The sequence below is a fragment of the Mauremys reevesii genome, linkage group 25 (genome assembly GCF_016161935.1).
Source record: "Mauremys reevesii isolate NIE-2019 linkage group 25, ASM1616193v1, whole genome shotgun sequence".
NCBI classification, from domain to species: domain Eukaryota; kingdom Metazoa; phylum Chordata; order Testudines; family Geoemydidae; genus Mauremys; species Mauremys reevesii.
In genome coordinates, this window is record NC_052647.1 from 7,928,614 (window position 1) to 7,951,065 (window position 22,452).

The 22,452-nt window shown below is 45.5% G+C and overlaps 1 protein-coding gene and 2 long non-coding RNA genes across 4 annotated transcripts in view; 2 read left to right on the forward strand and 1 right to left on the reverse strand.

The window, feature by feature from the left end:
- The window catches only part of LOC120391375 (adhesion G protein-coupled receptor E3-like), a 326,462-nt gene that overhangs the window by 107,216 nt on the left and 196,794 nt on the right, over window positions 1-22,452 (reverse strand). The window lies entirely within an intron of this gene.
- Window positions 9,172-22,218, forward strand: LOC120391428. Of its 2 annotated transcripts, XR_005591302.1 has the most exons (5): window positions 9,172-9,575; window positions 9,776-9,878; window positions 10,966-11,031; window positions 11,857-11,991; window positions 22,160-22,218. It is a non-coding gene; the product is annotated as an uncharacterized LOC120391428 (long non-coding RNA). The 2 variants fall into 2 exon arrangements; XR_005591301.1 differs by lacking the exons at window positions 9,172-9,575; window positions 22,160-22,218 and having other exon boundaries at window positions 9,676-9,878; window positions 11,857-12,483.
- On the forward strand, window positions 12,596-13,237 carry LOC120391467. Its single transcript, XR_005591342.1, has 2 exons — window positions 12,596-12,867; window positions 13,001-13,237. It is a non-coding gene; the product is annotated as an uncharacterized LOC120391467 (long non-coding RNA).

The following is a 22,452-nucleotide window of genomic DNA, read 5'->3' on the forward strand; positions in this document are numbered from 1 at the left end:
AGTTCTGTAACTGGAAACTCAATATTTAAACAGGAGGAGCGTTAAAGGAGGACAGTGCTCCTAACTTTCTCCTCATAGGCAAGGAGAAAAGTTGGTCTTTACTTAAATAGGACGCATTCAGTCTGAGCCACAAAAGTGTCCAGGGGTCACATGTAACTTCTGTTAAATTGCAGTTACACCAGTGAGCTGTGGAGATCTCTGGGGAGACCCTTGCTTGCCACTCAGGTCCTACAGGTCCTAATAGAAAAAATAAAGACGTCAACAAGCCAAGAAGAAAGCATCACCTCAGAGACTGAAACTGACAGGCATTTGGCAGCTGCTGAACCTCTCTCAGTAAGTTAGATGACAGACACGCCTTTCAGGCTTTCCTCTGCCCTGAGACAATCCTGCTGCTGGAAAGCTAGAAGTGTGGTAGAATATTGCTGTGTGGGCACTTCTCCTCTGATGTACTGTTTCCCTGAGTCCAGCTCTGCTGTCTGTGGAACAAATACGCAGTTTTAGAGTATGTGGCTGATTTACTTAATAACATCTGGCAATTAGAGAGTCTTTGAACCAGGTTGCTCACAGTGCTTTGCAAATATTCCTTAGGACTCACAACATACCTTGGTAGGTCATACACATTTTTACAGATGTGGGAAACTGAGCCACGAGTTAAGGGAGTTGCTTGCAGTCATTCAAGTTACCGGCAGAAGTGAAAATTCAGTACAGCAGATATCAGAAGGGGAGAGAGGGTGTGATGGTGTTGGGAGGAGATCTCATTTTTTACCATGCTCTCCTTTCAGGCAACATGTGCCATCTTTGAGGTGGTGTCAGCACAGCAGTCGAGCAAAGCTGTGCAGGAGCTGCTCCCAGAGCTGTTTCCTGTTCTCCTGCAGCAGGTCAGCCGAACCTCAGGACAAAAGATGCCTTTGCCAAGGATAAGCAGCTGGAGCCTATTCCAAAAAGACCAACAACATACTGAGGGCAACCCTTGCCGGTAATTAGAAGGAAGGGAGAAAAACAAAGAATTCCAATAGAGTTGTGTGACACTCCCCAGGAATTTCCAGGGTTATGAGGCACCTTACCATTGCCTGCCCTTAGAGTGAGGAAGTCTTGTCTGTGTCTGCTGTGGGTCAGTTCCCTAAAATGACCAGGCTCTGGCAAAACAAGCACTGCCATCCAGGCCTCCTCAGACCCCAGTCTCTTTGTACAGGTTAGTGATAGGCACACACCAACCCCCGAGTCTTCTGACCATTCCGTATAGTGTCCAGACCTTTATCCACTGAACACCCACAGAATTACCGGGCCTGCTGTTCCCTATGGAACAGTACACACCAGTTTACTTCTTATACTTTAGACTCTATATTTTATACTTTATTACTTATACTCTATAGTGCAAAACAAACAGCACTTAGATATATTTATAGGGCAAACAAGAACAGAGATGGTCAAAGAACAGAATTTCCAGTGACAGTGAGAAAGAATGCAAGCAAAAAATGGTTACATGTCAAATGAAATCATAACATGGTCCTAGAGACTAAACTTACCCAACAGGTTAACCTCCTGTCTAAAGATGTTTCTCACCCAACGTTCTCAACAAAGCCTGATAGCGACCCCGCTGTCCGTCTCGCTGTCCATCTACTTCCTAAGTGAAAGATGCCAGGGTGTCTTCTTTGTCCCCCAAATATACTAGAGCAAACCTTTGAGGTGTACCCCAAAATTGGGTCCCCACCCCCTGTCTCCTTCCTGTTACTTTTCTTTCTTTGAAGTTCTCACAGTCCTGAACTGAATGTGAACCCTACATGCTTAATTTACATGTAAACAAACAGATGGAGAAACATTTCTTGCCTTAAAGAAAACCATTTTTTCACCTTTCCTGGTGACTAGTCCCTAGACACAGATCATAAGAATGTAATTTTCAATGCATAGACATGGCTCTTTACACAGCATCTGTAGATGTGTTTCACAATGATATTGGTGACATGAGCTTTTATTTGAGACTCATATGGCAATCTTTTAGTGATCTTTTAGCCCCTTAAACCACTGATTCACTCTGGGAATGTCCGCCTCTGCAAATTCCTCTGTAATTTTAACTGCGGGGTCCAGATTAACTGGCTGGTGCCACGTAACCTATACTCAGATATGCTCAGGGTGACTCTGAAGAAACTTCCAGAATCATGCAGTCCATGATCTCCCCCACAGTTTGAGTATGTGGCCTTACCAGTAAGTGGTCCAATCTTTCAATTTCTATGCAAATGCACAGAGGCCTAATCCCTCAATCCATCTTTCAACTCTCCATTTCTGGCAGTACTTTTCTGTGGACAGGCCCCACCTCGTCCAGCATGGCTGCCTTAATCACATCCTAATCTCTTGCCCGCTAATCACTAAGAGCCATATATGTGCTTCCCCGGTTAAATGGGGTGTCAGTCGAAAGGCCCACATTGTTCTGTCCTTGTGAGGTCTCACCGCTGCTCCTTTAAGAGTAACCAAAACCAGATCAGGGTTGTTCGCAGGTCCCATTTTACAGAGTCTGATCTCCTGTGCCTGGTTTCCATTTCCTGTCACGGGACTTGCCAGACTTTGGAGGAGTTGTTGCCAGACCTGGGCTTGTTCCTGTATAAATTCCTGAAGGCTCTTTTGCTGTTAAACCTACCAGGCAAGCAAAGGCTGTTTTTCTGCCTGGTGGGATTGTTAGAAGGTCTGTGGGGTCTTCTACACCAGCAGTTCTCAACTGGGCCGGTTTTAGGGGGTCCGCCAAGCAGGGCTGGCAGTAGACTAGCTGGGGCTTAGGGCAGAAAGCTGAATCTCTGAGCCCAGCCAGGCTGGAGCCCTGAGGCCCAGCACCTGCACTAAAGCCCCAGCCCCTGCACCCTGTGGAGTTAAAATCTAGAGCCAGGAGCCCCAAACTCTGATGCCTGGCAGGGCAGAGGCCTGGGAGTGGGCCATGGAGTATTTATAGCTTGTTGAGGTGAGAGGAGGCTCAGAAACAGAAAGGTTGAGAACCCCTGTTCTAGACTTCTCCTTGCTGCTTCACCACCCATTTCAGTGTGTTCCCTCCATCACCCGGACTGCCAGACCTCTACCCCGGCTTCTCCAGCAGGCTCTCTATTTGCATAGATAACAGGGAAATCCCTGATGAGCCCCCAGCTGTGACAGAGAGGGGTGTTGCACCCCCACATCTTCTACAAACACAGACCACGTTGAGACTTTCTTGCTTGTAAACACCAACGTGAAGTCTATTTAATCCCCCTACCAATACATAGCACCTTTATCTTGTATCTCAACTTTCTAAACTCTTCTCCAAAATGGGGGGAAGGTGTTTCCACTCAGAGAGCTCACTTTGTCAGGCTCTCCCAGCTTTTTGTCTTTCTGTTTCTCTTTGGGTGACCAGACAGCAAGTGTGAAAAATCAGGACAGGGGGTGGGTGGTAATAGGCACCTGTATAAGAAAAAGCCCCAAATATCGGGATATCTGGTCACCCAAGTTTCTTTCTCTGTCTGTTCCTCAAAGGGCTCCTGCCCATGTCCTTTTATACAGTTTCCCTGTTAATGGAATGATTGGTTCCATGACTCACTAGCCCCAATCTGACCTCGTAATCAGCTACACCTCTGTCCAATTAGGCTTTCTGTAAGGAACTGAATTAGTACCAATAGTGACCAGAGTGCTGACTCAAGTGCATACCCTCAGCACTCTGTCACATCATATCTGGAGATACAACCCCAAAATATCCACTAGTGATCACCACATTCTATGCCCCCCAGTTTTTGGGTCCTGATCGTGTATCTTTTTTATATCCTTGTACTCTGCTAGTATCCATACTCCTTGCAGAAAGTGAAAAATGACTGCAAAATTTTGTCCCTAGCAAAACTAGTTATATGAGATGTATGAGACAGAAACATACCTCCTGGCATCAAGTCCTTCCAGGGACACTGGTGTCCAGGATATTGCCAGTGGATGAACTGTCGATGAACAGCAGACCTGACAAGTAACCTGGGCTTCCTGACTCTGTTCAGGCTGCACCTTCCTACTGATTGCTGCAGTTCTGTGCCTCTCTTTCCCCAGGTTTTCTGTCCAAGCATTAGAATCTGTGCTTTTCAAAGTTGGGAATGAGAGACTGGTGAGAGTGCTCAGGACGCAGAAAACATGGATTCTGCTTGAAAACCCCCAGACTCACCATGAGGGAGTGTGTCTGCTGGTGAGGTAAGAGATCTAAGAGGCATGATTTTATCCTTGGGAATCAGTAGCAAATAGAGTGGCTGAGAGGGAACCTCCAGTTTATAGCTTTGTGGGGGGTGCCCTGGGTGGAAACACACAGCTCCCACCCATAGATATCAGAGCTGTCTGCTCAGAGCAGCTGAGTTTTTGAAGTGTGCAATCGACCCCATAAGCGGTTTTTTGCCTTCCAGTGGTCTGCTAAGATTTGGACTAATAACACTTGAGATCATCCAGAGCCTCCTCCCCTGGGTGAATTCCCCAATGGAAAACTTCCGAATCACCGGCACAGCTTTCCTTGCCCAGGTAAGACACAGGGCTCTGAAGAGCAGTTTCACCATTAGACCATTGTCTGTTTGCCTTTCTTTTAAGGAGTTGTACAGTTCAGTTCATAGGAGTAACTGTCATTTTAGATAGTAGACTGGGTCCCCCTTTATATGGAAACCTGACAAGGAACTTCATTCTACCTTTCGGAGTCATTCTCTCGCTGATATTTGTATTGCTGCCATTGCCTATACTAGCTACACAACCACAGGTGCTGGCTGAGAGATACAGACAGAGTTTGAAGTACTGGACCTCTTCTGCCAAGTCCCAGTGCTGATACTAACCAACAGCTCCTGGTTTTGGTTTCACTCAGCAGATCTTGGGAATGAACCTAGTGTCCTAATACTATAAAACAAGCAACATACAAATACATTCACATCTGTCTTAGGTTCTCATGACGATTGTATCTGAGTACCTCAAAACTCTGTAATGTATGTATGTATCCCCACAACACTCCTGGGAGGTAGGGAAGCACTATTATTCCTATTTTACAGGCAGGGAGCTGATGCACAGAAGGGCTAAGTGATTTGCCAAGGTCACCCAGGAAGTCTTTGAGGGAGCAGGAATTTGAACCTGGGTCTCCTAAGTCCTAGACAAGTGTGTTAACTGCTGGACCATCCTCCCTTTCTACAGCCCTCCTCTAACATCTGCATCATATTTCCACTTATGCTAAGTAACTATCTTAGGGGCTCATCTGGTTCTAAGGAAAACAATCGATCTGTGCCTGGGATGGGCTGTTCCTGGGCTTTGAGGCTCCTTACAAGAGGCCCCATGGTCCTACTGCACCCTGCCCCAGGAAAAGAGCCACAAATCTGGGTCTGTCTAGAGAGGCCTCATGAGAGCAGCCAATCGGAGCCCATCAGGCTCAGCTAAAAGGAGCTGCAGGGCCTTAGCAGGTCAGTTCCTGCCAGGAACTGGAGGGGCAAGAAACGATGCTGCTCTCTGGCCACAGAAATTCCAGGGATTGCCAGAGTTTGATTCTGGCAGCATTTGCTTAAGTTGGGTTTGCAGGAAGAGAGTCCTTAAGAACTTGAACCTTGAGGTGAGGGTGAAGCTAAAAGTGGCTGGTAGGAAAAAGCAACAATGAACTGAAATCAAGCGGTGCCTAACTACTGTTTACAGGGTCCATGGTTTGGAACCCAGAGTTATGGGCAGGCCCTGGTTCCCCTACCACTTACAGTGGCATAAGCCCCAGGAAGGGGACAATGCTTACGGAGAGCTTGAACAAAGAGCAGAATTTCAAGGACCCAGAGTTGGGGCTGGAGACCCTAGTGAGGGCAATGGGACTGTTCTTGACTAGCCCAGAAGGGGTTCATTTGGACTTTGGGACTTAGCCAGAGGCCTGAGCCACAGAAGACTCACTGAGGTCAGCTGGCAGGGTGCACCAGGGGTGAGAAAAGGACTGTGGTACCAGACCTGGCCACTAAGGGGCTCTCAAGAGGTGAGTGGATCCCTATTATAGTGCCCAAAAGGACAGCTGCATGTTTTTAAGACATTTCTCATTTGTGTGGAATGATAAAGTTAGTGTGTTATGTGCCACGTATCAGAGGGGTAGCCATATTAGTCTGTATCCACAAGACTGTGGCTATAGGAGGACTCCTTGTTGTTTTTAGTGTATTCTATGCCGGCTCAAATTCTATTCCCAATCTTAAGGATCATATTGGTGCTAATGGACATGTTGATTTTATTTCAGCTAATGAGTGATCCCATGCTCAGGGAGAAGAAGTTGCTTAAGAGTGTCTTGCGCATCTTGGAAGAAAGGCCACAGGATAGGAACAGCATTGTCCGTCAGATGGCTGTAAGAGGCCTGGGAAATATAGTCAATGGGGCGCCTGTGAAGGTATGAGAGAATACTGAATAGGATGCAACATAAGTAGAGAATCCAAGGGAAATAATTGCTCAGAGTTTACAGAGGCTGCACACAATGCACTAGGCCAAATTCTGCTCTCTCCCATACCCTAGTCACCTTTTTGCAGTCAATACAGAGCAAGCTGGATCCTTTGGTAAACTGGGCATAAGCAAACAATGTGCACTTTAATGTAACCATATGTAAATGTATACATCTAGGAACAAAAAATGCAGGCCATACTTACAGGACGGGAGACTCTATCCCAGGGAACAATGATGCTGAGAAAAAACTTGAGCCATGGCAGATAATCAGTTGAACATAAGCTCCCAATGCGAAGTTGTGGCCAAAAGGATTGAAATGATCCTTGGAGGCATAAATAGAGGAATCTTGAAGAAGAGTAAAGAAGTTATTTTCCCTCTTAATATGGCACTCATGTGAGTGCTGCTGGAATGCTGTGTCCAGATCAGATGTCCACAATTCAAGAAGGATGCTGATAAATTAGAGGGGATTCAGAGAAGAGTCTCAAGAACTATCAAAGGATTGGAAAATATACCTTTAGTGATAGACTCAAGGAGCTCAATCTATTTAGCTTTACAAAGAGAAGGTTAAGGAGTGACTTGAGGACAGTCTATAACTACTCACATGGGGAACAAATTTTGATAATGGGTTCTTCACATTAGCAAACAATGGTATAACAAGATTCAATGGAGAAAAAGGAAGCTAGATTAATTCAGACTGGTAATAAGGCATACATTTTTAATAGTAATTTTAATTAATCATTGGAACAATTTACCAAAAGTTGTTGTGGTGGATTTTCGGTCACTAGCAATTTTAAAATCAAGATTGGATGTTTTTCTAAAAGATGTACTCTAGTTCAGAGACTATTTCGGAGAAGTTCTATGTTATGCAGGAGGTCAGACCGGATAATCACAATGAACCCTTTTGGCCTTGGAATCTAAGTAACTAGAAATCTAATAATAGGATTATGCACGTGTATTATGTTACCGAGTTTGGCTCATTGTAGCTAGCACCTGGTCTGAAATATAGCTATAGATCTCAGGAGGGAGAGAGGGTTGATGAAATTCCCACAGCTTCATAACTGCTAAAGAAAACTTCTTAGAAGTGTGATCAGTGATAAGTTTTCTTTAATGTTGTATGTTTGTACAGGTGAAAAAATACAAGAAGTTTCTTCTGGACATACTGATCGGGGCCTTACATGACGTTTTCAGTTCTGAAGTGATTGGTGAGAGCATGAAAGCACTGGCCAAAGTCCTGAAGGAGCTGAAAGAGAAGGACATCGGTTCTTCCTTCAAAGACCTCACCGAACAGATCCGGGCCTACTTTGACGATGTATGTGAACAGAACTCTCCAACCCCAGTTCAACCGATCTTGATTAGACTCGATTTACGATGTGTGATGTGGACTCCCTGGGCATTGCTCATGTCAGAGTGCAGAGATTTTAGACCCCAGGGAAGGGAAGTATTTTACGGAGGAGGAGAACATTAGGAGGATGGGGATGACATCCCTGCTCCCACAGTCTCACCCTTCTGTTCTTGATTGCCACTGAGAACCTCAAAGAAAGTCTGAATACTAGATTAGATAGCTAGATAACCATGAAAAGGGGGTTACAGAGTGCAATAGAAAGTGTTGGGCCTGCTCTATACCGTTTTTATGTGAGAAGGTTGGAATGATAATTCTGTTTTGCAGAGAATTTTTGAGATTTCAAATTTTGGTTTTGTTCCTATTTGTGGGAACCCCTCCCCCAAACTTCAGAACTCCTTGTGAAACAGAATTACTATTCTCAACCTAGCTCTGTTGGAAGCCTTGGCCCGGGGCAGTCTGCTCTCAGACTATCCTGGTGCTGGGAACCCAGGAAACTCTGGGAGCTAGAGGTTCCAGGGAGTTGCAAATTTGAGAGCTAGGACCCCCAGGGTCATAGAATTCGAAGGGACCTCAGGAGGTCATCTAGTCCAACCCTCTGCTCAAAGCAGGACCAATCCTCAGCTTTTTATCCCAGTTCCCAAAATGGCCCCCCAGGGACTGAACTCACAACCCTGGGTTTAGCAGGCCAATGCTCAAACCACTGAGCTATCCTTCCCCCCAAAGCTGGGAGCCTGGAAGCCTATGATCCCAGTCAGCCTGCTAGATTGGCTGCCAAGGAGCTGGATGGGTGTACTGGCAAGACACCAGGCAGGTTTCTAAGGACCCTGCCTGGCTTCTGGAGGAATTTCATCAAAATTGAACTGTCTCTAAAATATTTTCATGAATCAGAAAATTCGAATAAAAAATTGGTTAATTAAAGTTTATCTGACTAGCTGTAGTTGCAATCACTCTACTTTAGCGTAGAAGAGACGGCTGTGTGAGGTGCGTGATGGGATTGTCCCTTACTTACCAAGTTGTGGGGCTTTCTTGGCTGTAGGAGAATGATGGTCTTCGCTCAGTGGCCTTTGTCCTATTTGGCATCCTGGCTCAGTTGACAAAGAAAAAATGGAAGGCCTATTTCGCTGAGCAGGTTCGAAAGAGCTGGGTCATACTTCTGCTGCACCTGCAAGACCCAAGCCCCGAGGTTTCAATGGTAAGACCAACAGTGACTTATTTACTAAGCCAAAGGAATCTTCCTCCCAGTGCCAGGGGAGCACTGCTATTCCTGCTTGTTGTGGAGGCCCAAATTCTCCCCTCAGTTCATTGCCCTCCTGCTGAGTCACTTCCAGCCAGGTTGGTCCATGGCTGCCTCACCAGAATCCAGGATAGGTCATGGGTCTGACCCCTACAGGTCTCTGTTCCTGTCTGACTCTTCACCCCAGGCCCCTGCCTCCCCAGAACAGAGGAGAGACCACAGCTGTGCCTGGTGAAGCAGCTTTCATCGGTATATCTGTTCCCAAAAGACATTGATGCTACCTCCAGGTTTCAGTGGAAGCTCTCCCCTCTATTAGTCATTCCTGCATGTTTCTGCCAGTCACATCCAGATGAATCCTTTTTTGTCCTGGAATAGATGAGCAGTCACGCAGATGAGTTCCCTTTGATTGAACATAGCACTCGGTAGGGAACAAGTCAATGGTGTGACGCTCTTTTTCAGGAATGCAGAGCTACATTTCACCTCTGTTTCCCGTTTTTGGGACTGAAGAGACTCCAACATGCGATCAATAAGCACCTTGGTGGCAGAGCCGAGCTGAAGCCTGAAGAGCTCCAGGTGGACATTTGCAGACACCTTGTGAGTGAGCTGTTGAACTGTAGGAGATTATTGACTGGAGGGTGATGGGAAATGTAAATCTGCCCCAGATTCCCATTTTTTCCACTTCTACCCAGCCACCTGTTCTTGCTCTTATTTACCTGTGGTTCATAAAAGCATGTGCTGGCAGTCAAAGGGCACTTCTAGCCAGAGAGAGCTCATGTGTCCCTGATTTCCTCTAGGCCAAAGAAAATGCAGAACTGCTGGAGAACTTGTATAGCACAACCATCGCGTCCTTCAGTAGCAGCTGGGAAGGGATCCGGGCAGGTGCCGCCAACTTAGCTGGTGAGAGATGATGCCCAGTGTCCCTTTTGATATTCCCATTGAGGGAGACAGAAAAAATCCCACTGTGCAGCACTGAGCTGCCATTAATCTCTCTGTGCCTCAGCTTCCCACCCATAGATGGAGATGTTAATGTCCCTACCTCTCCAGGATGGTGGTCGGAGGAATTCATTAGTTGCTATAAAGTGCTTCGGGATTGTTGCAGGGGAAGCACGGTGCAGTCATTTCATAGGGCACCGTCACGTAGGGCATGGTTACACTTTGAGCTGGGGGTATAATTCCCATCTTGATGAGACACACCCGCACTAGCCCTTTGTGCTAAAAATAGAGAGTAGCTGCGGCGGCAGGAGCAGCAGGAGGTTTAACCACCCCAAGTATGATCCCATCCAAACCCCAAAGTCTATTCTCACAGTGGCTGCTCCTCCCACGGCTTGTGCTGCCTTAGCTACATTCTAATGCTAGCGCTGTCAGACCTAGTGTGGGCCTGTCCCATTGAACTGGGTGTGATACCTCTAGCTCAAAGTGCAGACCTACCCAGTGCTGTTCAGTGCTCCTCACTGTGACTTCATCACTGGGAGGCAAGCAGCCCACCTCCCCATAGCGCCTGCTGTTTCACCTTCCTGGCCACAGCACCTTGTCAAGGAAGCATTAGGTTCCTCCTGTTTGGCCCTGTGGCCTCTTCTCCCTAGCACACCCATGTGAGACAGGCAGGCATTGGGGCTCACCTATCAGTCACCTTGTGAGATCCCTGCTTAGAACTCGCTTATTCCTGGCCCCAGTCCTTTGCTCAGGCCACTAGACCAAACACTATCTTAGTATGTCTCCAATAACTGACTGCAGTGGCAAGAGGAGCACAGACTGTTTCATCAAGCAAATGGGTTTTATGTAAACATTCTTTTTAAAAAATGTCTCTCTCATTCTCTTCAGTGTGGACTCTAAACTGCTCTAGCATCCTCTTGCCCACAGCTCACCCTTAGGCCCACAGTAGGAGACCCCAAAGACCTGTCTAGGGGCTGCTAATATCACTTTGCACTCAACAAGGGAAGGTTTTATTGTTATTGTTGTTATTTATTTGACATTGTGTATTTAGGCATCATCCTGGAACATACAGACACTCAGCGTATGAAATGGCTGGACCTGGAACATCTGCTGATGTGTAAGTGATAAATACAGCTGAAGTCCTGCTCATTAATGAGTTATAAAGGAATTTAGCTGACAAGCAGCAGTAACCGATACCACTGGTGCAAAGTGCATCAGCCACACATCAAAGGACAAATTCACTCTTGCCCAGTAGAAAGTCAGCCTTAATTTCCCCTGAAGGAGGAAGCTGCAGAAGGTGTGATATGAGTCAGTGCATCTCCTGGTTGTCCTGGCAATGCCCCCTTCCCAGCCAGTGCTCTCCACACTTTGGGCTTTATTGGCTTTCTGTGGACTCCCCAAGTGAGAAGTAGCCACTTTCTGCTACCCCAAATTTCCCACCAGCAATTTTGCTTCCAGTAGGTGCCCTGTATCATGCGCAAACCAGCTTGGACCTGGCCTGTGTTAAATTCCACGTTGAGTTGAGCTCAGGCAGTGGCTCCTGAATAGAGCTGGAAAATAACTGAAAAGTGGAAGCTATTGAAACAATGGACCTCCTTCCATTTGCAGCGGAGTGGATGACTTTCTGGTAGAGTCAGGGTCTCCCCACAGTTGGGAGCATGGAAGGGACCCAATGAGGGACCCTAAAGCTTTGTTTGTATTGGAGAGCTGCTGTCGTGTGGTATTCAGAAGTAATAAGTCTCGAGCTAGTTCAGGCACAGGTGACTATATGAAAAGTGAGGCCTATTCATCTCTCATGTATTTTCCACCCCAATAGAAGGACTGAGCCCAGTTTCACATTTTTCCATGTGATCATTCTGCTCAGGTACTTCAAGGTTCTGTGATCACGCTTAGCTGTGATTTGACAGTCTGTTCACTAACGTGATGTCCTCTGTAATTTCAGCTCTCCGGGTCCTAGAGAAAGACCCAAGTCCCACTGTCCAGCTGGTGGCAACTGAGCTCATAAGTGACATCTGTCCTGGCCGAGCGCTTGGCGAATGAAGCAGAACGGAGACAAACAGAACAAGGCACTCCAGTGGTATAAGGGCCCTACCATCAATCAAATGTTAATCCCACCCCTTGACCCCGGCAGCAAGATGTGTCATGTGACCCCTCTAAGGACTCCTCCCACTGCCATCTACCGATCAGGGTGGGTTTCGCCCCAATAGGAATGCCACGAGGGAAGACTTGACCAATCAAGGGGAGTTCCAGGGCAGGTGACCTGTCCTTTGTGTGACCCCTCTAAGAACTCCTCCCACTGCCATCTACCGATCAGGGTGGGTTTCAGCCACTGGGGATCACTCCAAGAGGAGATTTGTCCAACTGGGGGGAATTCTGGGGTGGGGTGACCCATCCGGAAGTGCTTCATGTGACCCTTCTAGGAACTCCTCTCACCACCCTTTGCCAGTTGCGATGGGTTTCAGCTGCAGAGGACTGCCCCAAGAGGAGAGTTGACCAAAACAAGGTAGGTTCTCGGAAGGGGTGAACCTCCCAGAAGAGGGTTGTGTGACCCCTCTAAGAACTCCTTCCAATGCCCTCTGCCAATCAGAGTGCAGCACATCACCTCATAAGTCCCAGCGCTGGGCAGAGGAGGCCATCTCTTACCAAGAAGACGTGTTTTATGAATTGTGGAAAGGCTGAGAGGAGACATGGACTCCTTTACCACCCCCCGGAGAACTTCAGACTTTGTTTTAGCCCCGAGGACCTTTGGGCTTGTATGGATAAAGCGCTATAGCAGTTACAGTTCCGAGGAGGGCCCTTTGACTCGACCATTGATAGATACCTCAGGACCCGACCCCGAACCCTCGTGAAGAACCCCGATGAGTGTGACGACCCCCCCCCCCCAAAGTGGGAAGATGATCATGGCTTGGGGGAGTCACTGGTGGACAAGGTGAACGGGAAAGACGTTGCTCAGGTAAATGAATGATTAAGAAGCGATGGTCGATCATGGGGGTATAATGGGGTTAGGAATCAACTTGGCATTGCATAAATCTAAGAACAAGCAGAGGGTTGCTTACACTGTTTTTTGTCTGAAAATCTCTCAACAGCTCGACGATGCCTTTCAAGAGGCCTTTGAGAACTTACACATCGGTAGCCCTGTTGTGCATCAGCTGTTTTTGCTCCTGTCTGAGATGCGGATCTCAAGAGGAAAATCCGGAAAAGGACAAAATAGAAGAATGAACCAGCTCAGAGTCTTTCGTTGTAGGGGTCATGGCGTCCATTTTTACAGGTGGCTGTCAAAGGTTGTGTTAAACCAGGCAATTAATTAAACTTATTTAAATGTGTCCCTATGACTGTATCCCCTCCATACTTGCGTTAGTAAAAGACGGTACCAGGAACAGTCCTGTCTCCACAGACAGCTCTGTTAATGAAAATAGATTACATCCCCAGGGATGCTGGGAGCTTTGGTGGGGGAATCCTCTTTTTGAGTGGCCAAAAAGCACAGTAAAACTTTTTAAATAGAAGACAGGTAACAGCTTAGCTTTCAGATCAGATGCTTACACTTTACACATACTGGCTCAAATACATTTTAAAAGAAACAAGACCATTGTTTCAGATGTGGACAAGCAATGGCAGGAAGATCTGGTAGATGTGCACCGGTTCTCCAAACACAACAGAGGCTTTAAGACGTATTATCTGACTTTATAAAGAGTGACAACCGGAGCTTTCACAGAACTATACGTACCAGTCCTGCTGATGTTAATCCTTCACATTCTCTGAAGATATGGAAAACAGTTTATAGAGATGGTTTTAAAATAAAACCAGTTGTTGCCCCTTTTAGAAAAGGCGACCACGTGAGACTATCTAAAGTCAAAGGAGCCTTTGAAAAAGGTTATGAACAGACGTTTACTGATGAGCTATTTATAGTGGATGAAGCCTTAACCAGGAGCCAGAGACCTGTATACTGATTAAAAGATTACGAGGGTGAGACAGTTACTGGATCTTTTGCCCTGAAGAATTACAAAAGTAAACCCCAAACAAGACAGGATTTACAGGATTGAAAAAGTTCTAGCGGATAAAGGAAAAGGGAGAAAAAAGCAGCTACTGGTGAAATGGTTTGAGGAGGCGATAAGTTTAACAGCTGGGTGGAAGCTTCTCAACTCTGTGACATTTAGACGTGAACAAAACAAACAAACAAAAAGATTCCTCCTGCAAAGACAGAGAGAGAGAAAAATGAGCGACAGCGGGTTCTACATTACGTTGCCCAGCAATGCCAGCTCTGCAGTTTTTCCTCAGAACACCAGCTTGAACTTTACAATATGGCTAATTAAGCCCTGGGATATCCAGAGAGCCTGGGAGGTGGGTTAGTGGAAATACAATACCCGCACAGCCGGAACACTATCAATGAAGACACCCCTTTTGAAATCACCTTTGCAGGTGTGGCATGGAGTTTATCCTACAACGAGGTTATTACTCGTCCATACCTGAATTATTGGATCATATGAACAGTACTGTGGTTCGTCATCCCACACCGCCTGAGGTGGTCATGAACTACGACCCTGGCGGTAGAAAAGTTAGTCTTAAATCTGCCAATTTTACTTGTATGTTTTCTATCAGCGGGGAGCTAGCTAACATTCTAGGTTTGGGCCCGAAGCATAGAGTCCAAAAATTCCCCTTCTCAGCAGACATCACACGGCTTTTAATTTCTTGCGTCTGTTCACAGATATTGTAGAACATGAGTTTGTGGGGGACTTTTCTGTTCCCCTGTTACATTGTCTCTCTGTCCGAGGAAGGAACAATGAGTTTGTCACCATCACCTATGATAAACCTCATTACGTTCCTGTCAGAAAACACCACATCGATACCATTACCATTGAAATAAAGACAGATCAGAACAGACACGTCTTGTATTGCTTTGGCAAGGTGATCATCAAGGTGCACCTGTGTCCCCGGAGAGAGCGAGGTTTCTAAAAAGCAAAACATTTGGCGATCCTAAAAAATTACAGCGACCCCACCATCTACAGGAACTATTACAAAGCCCAGGTGGGATATGCCCTTCCTGGATGTACGAGGCTGGCGTAGGTGGAATATTCCATAACCAAGCCTCTGCAACCAGACTTCGAGGCAGAACACTGCGTGAGAGGATACATGAATCTGGTACAGACAGCTGGTAAACACGTGAAAGATCGTTCTCTGTTAATCAACCGTGAGGTTACACCTTGTTTGCCTTTGACCTGTCTCCCAACCAGGAATGCACCAATCACTGTTCCCTGTTTAAAACCGGGAACCTGAGAGCAGAAATACATTTTGGGATGGCTCTAACCATCACCGTCAATATGATCGTGTATGGGGTTTTTGACAACATCATAGTGATAAATCAGAGGAGAAATGTTCTGCTTGACTATATGTGAACATGGACACCGTGCAGCTCTCACGTGTCTCATCAATGACCCCTTACACAAAAAAGAATTCCCTTATGATTGGCTCCCTGGCAGCAAGTTGTCTCAGAAACCCTTAGGTTTGGTGGTCAACACGCATCCACATAACCAACCCGGTGAACATTGGCTCACCTTGTATCTGGTGAAGTGTAACCGTGGAGAGTTTTTTGACTCATACGGGCACCCCCCCCCCCGAATAGCGTGTTGTTTCCTAAAAGCATTATGAAATTTTTAAACAAAAATGCCACAGATAATGTGTTTCACAATAGACAATTATAAGACCCCCACTCTGTCGCCTGCAGCTATCACTGCATGTTTTTCTTACATCATCGTAGCAAGGGTTTATCTTAAATTGTATTCTAACGACTTAGTGCTAAACGACCGGATGGTGATGAATTTTGTAAAAACTAAATTTAAATTCTTGGGCATATCTAGCCTTGCTTAAAACATGTTTCGGCAAGCCCAGACATGTGTATCTTGCAATGATTTTTATAGCTATGTTATCCAATACTCTCAGGCATAACAGACAATGTTTGTTTGGCATTATCCAACACATTTTCCCATAGTTGCTAGGCCCCGCAAGAATTGCAGAAAAGGGGTGTTTCCACCTCAGATCCATTTTTAAAGCCATAGGGCAGGGTTTTAAACCCTTCTCCTAGGACCTTCTTGGTGGAAACAATTTTCTGTGTTTTTCTTAAGGGTTTTTGTCTTTATTTGCCACTGATTTTTGTTCCTTATGATAGAGGGCTGCTGAACCTCTCTATGTTTGGAGGTGTTTTCTCACAGGCCCATGCAATAGTCCAGAACTAGATCTTTCAAACTGTCCAAGTTGATCTTTTCACAATTTGCTACGTTCAGGGTAATACCTTTTGACTTTCATGCAGGCCTTTCTTCCCGATAGCTTTTATCTGTATGTTTTCGGTCCTGCTGACACAAACTCGGTGATGTGTTGATCTGGCGGTGTCTTGCCTAAATAATTCTGCAGAGGAGGATTCCAGTCACCCTCCCTTTTCACACATATCACCAAGTCAGTGTCATGGTACAGGCACTGCTTTTGAAATCTGTCTAGCAGTTTGTATAGTTCTATGCAGGCATAAGCAGTGGTGAAACAGGCTATGAAAACACTGGTATTTCCAGAGACAGAGTACTGGTCTTTGGGTCCTTTCAAGACACTCATGCTGTTTCATCGTCGATAAACTTGCAGGATGGAACCTTATAGTTGGGGAAAACAGGTACTGAGAGAGTTCGTCAGGGTCTCTCACACTGCTGGTATTGGGTAGGTTTGTGGAGCAGATGATATTATTATTATTATTATTTATTATAAATCACATGAAACTGTCTTGTAAACTTAAAAATAGAAAAATACCCTAATGAATATTTTATTTAAAAAGTCATAGCTTTAAAACAAAATAATCCATTTCAGTCTGTATAACGAACAGGAGTTTTGAGTTTGTTTCTACCATTTAAAACAACAAACCCACAAACTTTTTTTTAAATACACCTCATTTTGCAAAATAAAAACAAACGGCTTTTAAAATCAACTTTTAAAATCCAGGTTAAAACACATTTTGCACACTAAAAAACCAACACCCTCTTAGTTTGAAACACACCATTACCATCAGTTTGCAGCCATATACTTAAAAAAAATCCCACCTATGTTTTACAGAGAGAGAGAGAGTTTAAAATACAGTTTGCAACAAAATAGTTTTCAATAATCCCACACGCATTTAATAGCCAATTGCAGAAAGTTACCTTCTACTACAGGATAAAGTGTTGCAGGAACATGCTTGTTCTGTCCCCTCAATGTGTGTTTGGGCCTTTGAATTAAAGAACAAGCAAAACTGTTAGTTAGTATTAGTCCCAAATCCCTATACAACCTGTGTAGTACCTGACGTTATTAAGCAAAACTACAGTTACAATGGTTTTTACCTTGGCCTGGTGATGAAATGCAATTTAAAGTTACTAGTTCCATGCTAAACAGATCACACTGCAATAAACATAGTCACCATTATTTACTAAGACAGCACGGCCAACGAGTGATATTATACAATATATATTTTCAGAGTTGAAAACAGGGAGCATACCTCCTCTTGCAGCCCAGCAGCCATTCAAGAGATTCTGTTGAAAAAAACAACCTCAGGTATTTTGGAGACGTTCATACCATCCTAACCCTTTGTTTCAAAAGGACTTCAAAATAGTAGCGAGCAGGTTGATTTGATGGCTACAGCTCTGAAATACTAGAGACTTAAGGACTTTAGGCCCCTTCCTAACATTCCATTTTGGGAGCTGGGGTGGGGGAATTAAGCTGGCTGCACAACTCGGCTGCTTTTGGCTACATTTTTTCTTTTAGTTAAAATCCATTTTTCTGCAGGGCCTTCTTACAGTACAGTATTAAACAGTAAATCCCCAATCCTTAATGTAACTGTCCCCCCCTCAGTCCCAAGTGGGGACCTTTTGCAGATATCAATACATCTCTTTGGGGCTTGTTTTTTAAAACATTTCTTTCATGCATATTATTTGGGGTGGGGGTTGAAATAAAATGGTTGTATCACAACCATAATAAGCCCTCCAGAGCTTTTAAATGTTTGATTGTCTTTAGAGCAAATGCTTCTTCTAAAGCATGTTGAAGGTTTGTGACCCCTTGAAACATTTCAGTTTTGGTTTAGACCCTTGTGGGGGGGGCGGCTTTGGTTTGTTTGTTGTAAATATATTAATTTAAACTTTTAATGGCTTTGAATTGACCCATAGCATCCAACCAACTCCCGAGTCATATTTAAACTGTCCAATAGCATCTGCAAATTCCTGAAGTTTTATTTCATTTCATATTAATCAGAACTCACCCACCCACCTCCCTTACCATGGGTGCACACCAATCAAATTTATCCCTATGGCAACAACGATAAGTAGTCACAGTTAGCTTCGCTATTCAGTGGGGGTGTGGTTAAAACCATTCAGGTCAACAGGATTAGTCAACTCTATTGTACTCAAACACATGTCTGAACCATCCCTGTTTGTTTTACTGTTGTAAGCAGAGTCAGGATGAGATCTACCCTGACATTTGGTGGTGAGTTGTGGAAAAGAACGTCAGGGGTTGATCTCGTTTGCACAGGCACACCCACCCCGCCTAGCATGAGCCCACAGTAGCCCAAATGATCACTTTGGCTGTGGGAACCCCAGTTTCTCTGTTACTGAGGCAGAAAGAATAAAGTGTTGTTATCCTGATTATGTGAATCAAGGACAGTGGACCTGTACTTGGCCTTTTATGGCAGAGGGACTCGCCATCAACTAAGTAGCACTCGCTAGGCAGGGGACGTGGGTTCCAAAACTCAGCAAATTGAGAAAGGCTGGGGAGAGGTATTTGTACCTGGTGAGCCCCAGACACTAATTCTATCTCTTCTTCCTGTCTCCACTGTGAAATGTTAGTGCTAATTTTGATTCCATGCAGAGTCTGATTACAGACTGCAGAGCTGAATTCACTTTGGGCTAATGGTGAACCAGCACTGAGTCCTCCCTACTACTTAACACAGTAAGTGGTGATTTTAGCTTGTAGTAGGGGAGCCTCAGTGCCCCACTGGCTGAGGGCTTGAGCCAGTTTTGCATTGTGTTATTGGAATGGAGTTCCTAGCAACTGAACGCAGCTCTTGTTGCTGCCAACTCTGATGGGCAGAATGGTTACACTATAAACACATTTTTAGGATTTTTCTCCTCCCACAACATACATTTCAGCTTTTTGCTGTAAATGGGTCTTTTTTACACAAAACCACAAAAGTTAGATTCTCACAAACCATTTTTTTTATTTAAAAGACATACAGCTCCTTGAAAACAAACCAAGAGGCTCCATTAAAACTTTTAGCTCACTTAAGGGCCAGAGACCTTCTAACAGAAATGCAGATAGTCACAAAGCCCTTTTCAATAGATGTTTTTTAAATTTACATATTTAAATTGACAAATTTACATATAAAGTTGAAGTCTAAATCACACAGTCATGGTGCCATTGGGCTGGGGCATCTATGACATAGCCCTCATAATCTTCAAAAAGCTTTTCCCTAAGACAGTTATTAAGAACAGCATAAATAGCAATGCATACAATAGTCCACATAAATTTTTACACTCACAATGTGGCACTGGCTCAGCGAGTTCCATGCCAAACCTTCTCTTAAACTCCTTATAACCTTCATCCTCGAAGTCCTCTTCAACAATTTTTAGCGGCGTTCAGCAAAAACAAGGCGGGCCCGGTTCATCTTTGCTGCTTGATGCAACGTTGTCCAGGGCCTCCGGGTCCTCTAGAAAGGCATCATCGAGCTGTCTCAGACAAGAAACAAGTGTAAGTTCTCACTGCTTGTTTTTTACATTTACACAACCCCAGGTTCCTAACCTCATTACACCTCATCATCAACTGTCGCTTCTTAATCATTCATTTACCTGAGCGATGTCTTTTCCATTCAGCTTGTCCGCCGGTAACTCCCCCAAGCAATGATCGCCTTCCTCCTCCAGGGTGGTGGACAACGAGAGGCCGCCATGCTCATTGGTGTGTCTCGTGAATGGTTGGGCTTTGGGTTCAGGTTCTGGCGTATCCATCAATGGCTGGGCCAAAGGAATCCCCTTGGCTGTTCCCTCATCCTCTTCCTCTTCGGAACTGTTGCTGCTGTAGCACTTTCTCCACACAAAGTCTGAAGTTCTCAGGGGGGTGGTAAAGGAGTCCACGTTTCCTCTCAGCCTTTCCACAACTTCTGAAACATGTCGTCTTGGTAAGAGATCGCCTCCTCTGTCCAGCTCTGGGACTTGTGCGGTGATGGTGCTGCACTCTGATTGGCAGAGGGCATTGGGAGGAGTTCTTAGAGGGGTCACACAACCCTCTTCTGGGTGGTCACCCCATCCCAGAACCTGCCCTGTTTTGGTCAAATCTCCTTTCAGGGCAGTCCTCTGCAGCCGAAACCCATCGCGACTGGTAGAGGGTGGTGGGACGAGTTCCTAGAGGGGTCACACGAACCACTTCTGGATGGTCACCCAGCCCCAGAATTCCCCCCAATTGGTCTAATCTCCTCTCAGGGTGCTCTCTAGTGGCTGAAGCCCCTCCTGATTGGTAGAGGGCAGTGGGAGAAGTTCTTAGAGGGGTCACACAAACCCCGGAACTCCCCCTGGTTGGTTAAATCTTCTCTCGGGGCGTTCCTATCGGGGCAAAATCTATCCTGATTGGTATAGTGGAAGGAGTTCTTAGAGGGGTCACATGACACACCTTGCTTCCGGTCATGTGTCCGCCTTGACGCCCAGAAGTAATACCCCCATGCAGTGAGGCTTCTGATGACCAGTGGGCAGGGCTTATTGGGTCAAGAGGTGGGGTTAAGTTTTGATTGACAGTAGGGCCCTTATACTCCTCGCTCCTGCTACCCAAAAGTGGAAGAAGACAGAGACAACTATAATCCTGGGCAGTATTCGCCATTGTCCTACTGCTCAGATGCTGTAAGTGAGAGAAGGATCAGGCCCTGTAAAGTAGCCTGGGTTGATTTTTATTACTCAAAGCGTTTTTATTACACATCAGGACATCTAGTCATTCTGATGGACATGCAGCCTCTGGACAAGCTCATTGATAAGCATGTACATTATACTGCTTGCTCAGGGGTCATTACTATAGTAACAGCCAAGTACTGGCCCAGATCCTCAAATACACCTGAGCTCTAGACTCTGGGCTGTTCTAAATTACGCTGTCTTGTAACAGCCATTGCTGCACTGGAGATAGCTGTAGACAACGCACACTGTGTGTGCCAGCTTCTGTTCCCAGCTCTCCCCCCATATACTTGGGTGGGAAGCTAGGAGTTGGTGACATACAGCCAGCTACACTGGCTGTACACTCTAGATGCTGGTTCTCTGGGTGTTAGGGATTTGCACATGCTGGGGAATTCCTAGCTGCCTCTTAGGGCAGCTTTATGGCTACTTTGCCCTGCTCCACTGCAACATAGGGCAGCAAAAGGGTGACTTTACAACTAACCCCACTCCTATTGATGCACATACCCGTGGGTGTTAGGAGTCTGAGTTCAGGTATCCGGGTTTGGAAAACCCACTCACCTGGCATAAAGTTGTCTAATGTCAACCAAAGGCCAAATATGCCTGTAACACCACAAAGCTGATAGAGATTTAAGTGCCCTAATCAGCACCTCTGCAGGTGGCTATAATGGGTATTTAGGCATCTACCTGCAGATTTTAGTGCTTAACTTTAGCCACCCAAGGCCTTTGTATTTGTCTTGCCCAAGCCTATGAGTTGCTGAGTGTTCTCAAACTCCCACTGATGTTATTGGGAGATAAGGATGCTCTGCCCTTCAGAGAAGGCGCTCAGCAGATATAACTCATCCTCCAAAGTTAGCTACTATGATCCTTCACCTCATATCAAAAGGTCACTGAATGGTCAGGTTTCTAGTCTCCATCACCACCTCATTCTCCAGTTTACTGTCCCCTTGGGTGCAGGGCTTGTGAGGATTCACCAGGCAGCAGTTTGCAGAGGAGGGCGAAAGGCAGAGGGAGTCTGGGATGTTATTGCTTATAGTTCTCAATGGGGAGACAATGTTCCTGTAACAGTTGAATATTGGAAGGAAACCAATAGAGACCCCTGTTGAATTGACACATTCTGCTAATTCAAAAGTGACTATATTAAGTAATATGGGTTCCCCTAATCTTGTAGTGTTTCCTGTTTTGGTGATTGTTTTCTATACCGTATCCAGCAGCTTATTCCCAGTCCATGTTCTCCTATTGTTATTCCCTAGTATTCTGCACTCTGTTTATGTGTATTAAGGGGCACTGGACAAATACTGATGACTCTTCACATTTCTTTTTCAGGTGCTGGCCATGTATCTCACAAACAAGATCATATGTAAATAACCCAGCTCTGGATTTTGTATATACTGTGTACATATTTCCTATTAAACTGTTTGAAGTATCTGTTTCAATTGCTCAGAGGCCTGATTTCGTCTTTCAGAGAATTGGGGCTTCCTCAATGTCCTCTGTAACCATGATGTGGGGGCTTCCTCCTTTGCCCTTTCTCCATGGAGCTGGACGAAGACCTCAGCTCAGCTCCTCTCTGGGGTCTCTAACCACTCTTCCGCAGTCCCCACAAAGCTAGATCTAATCCC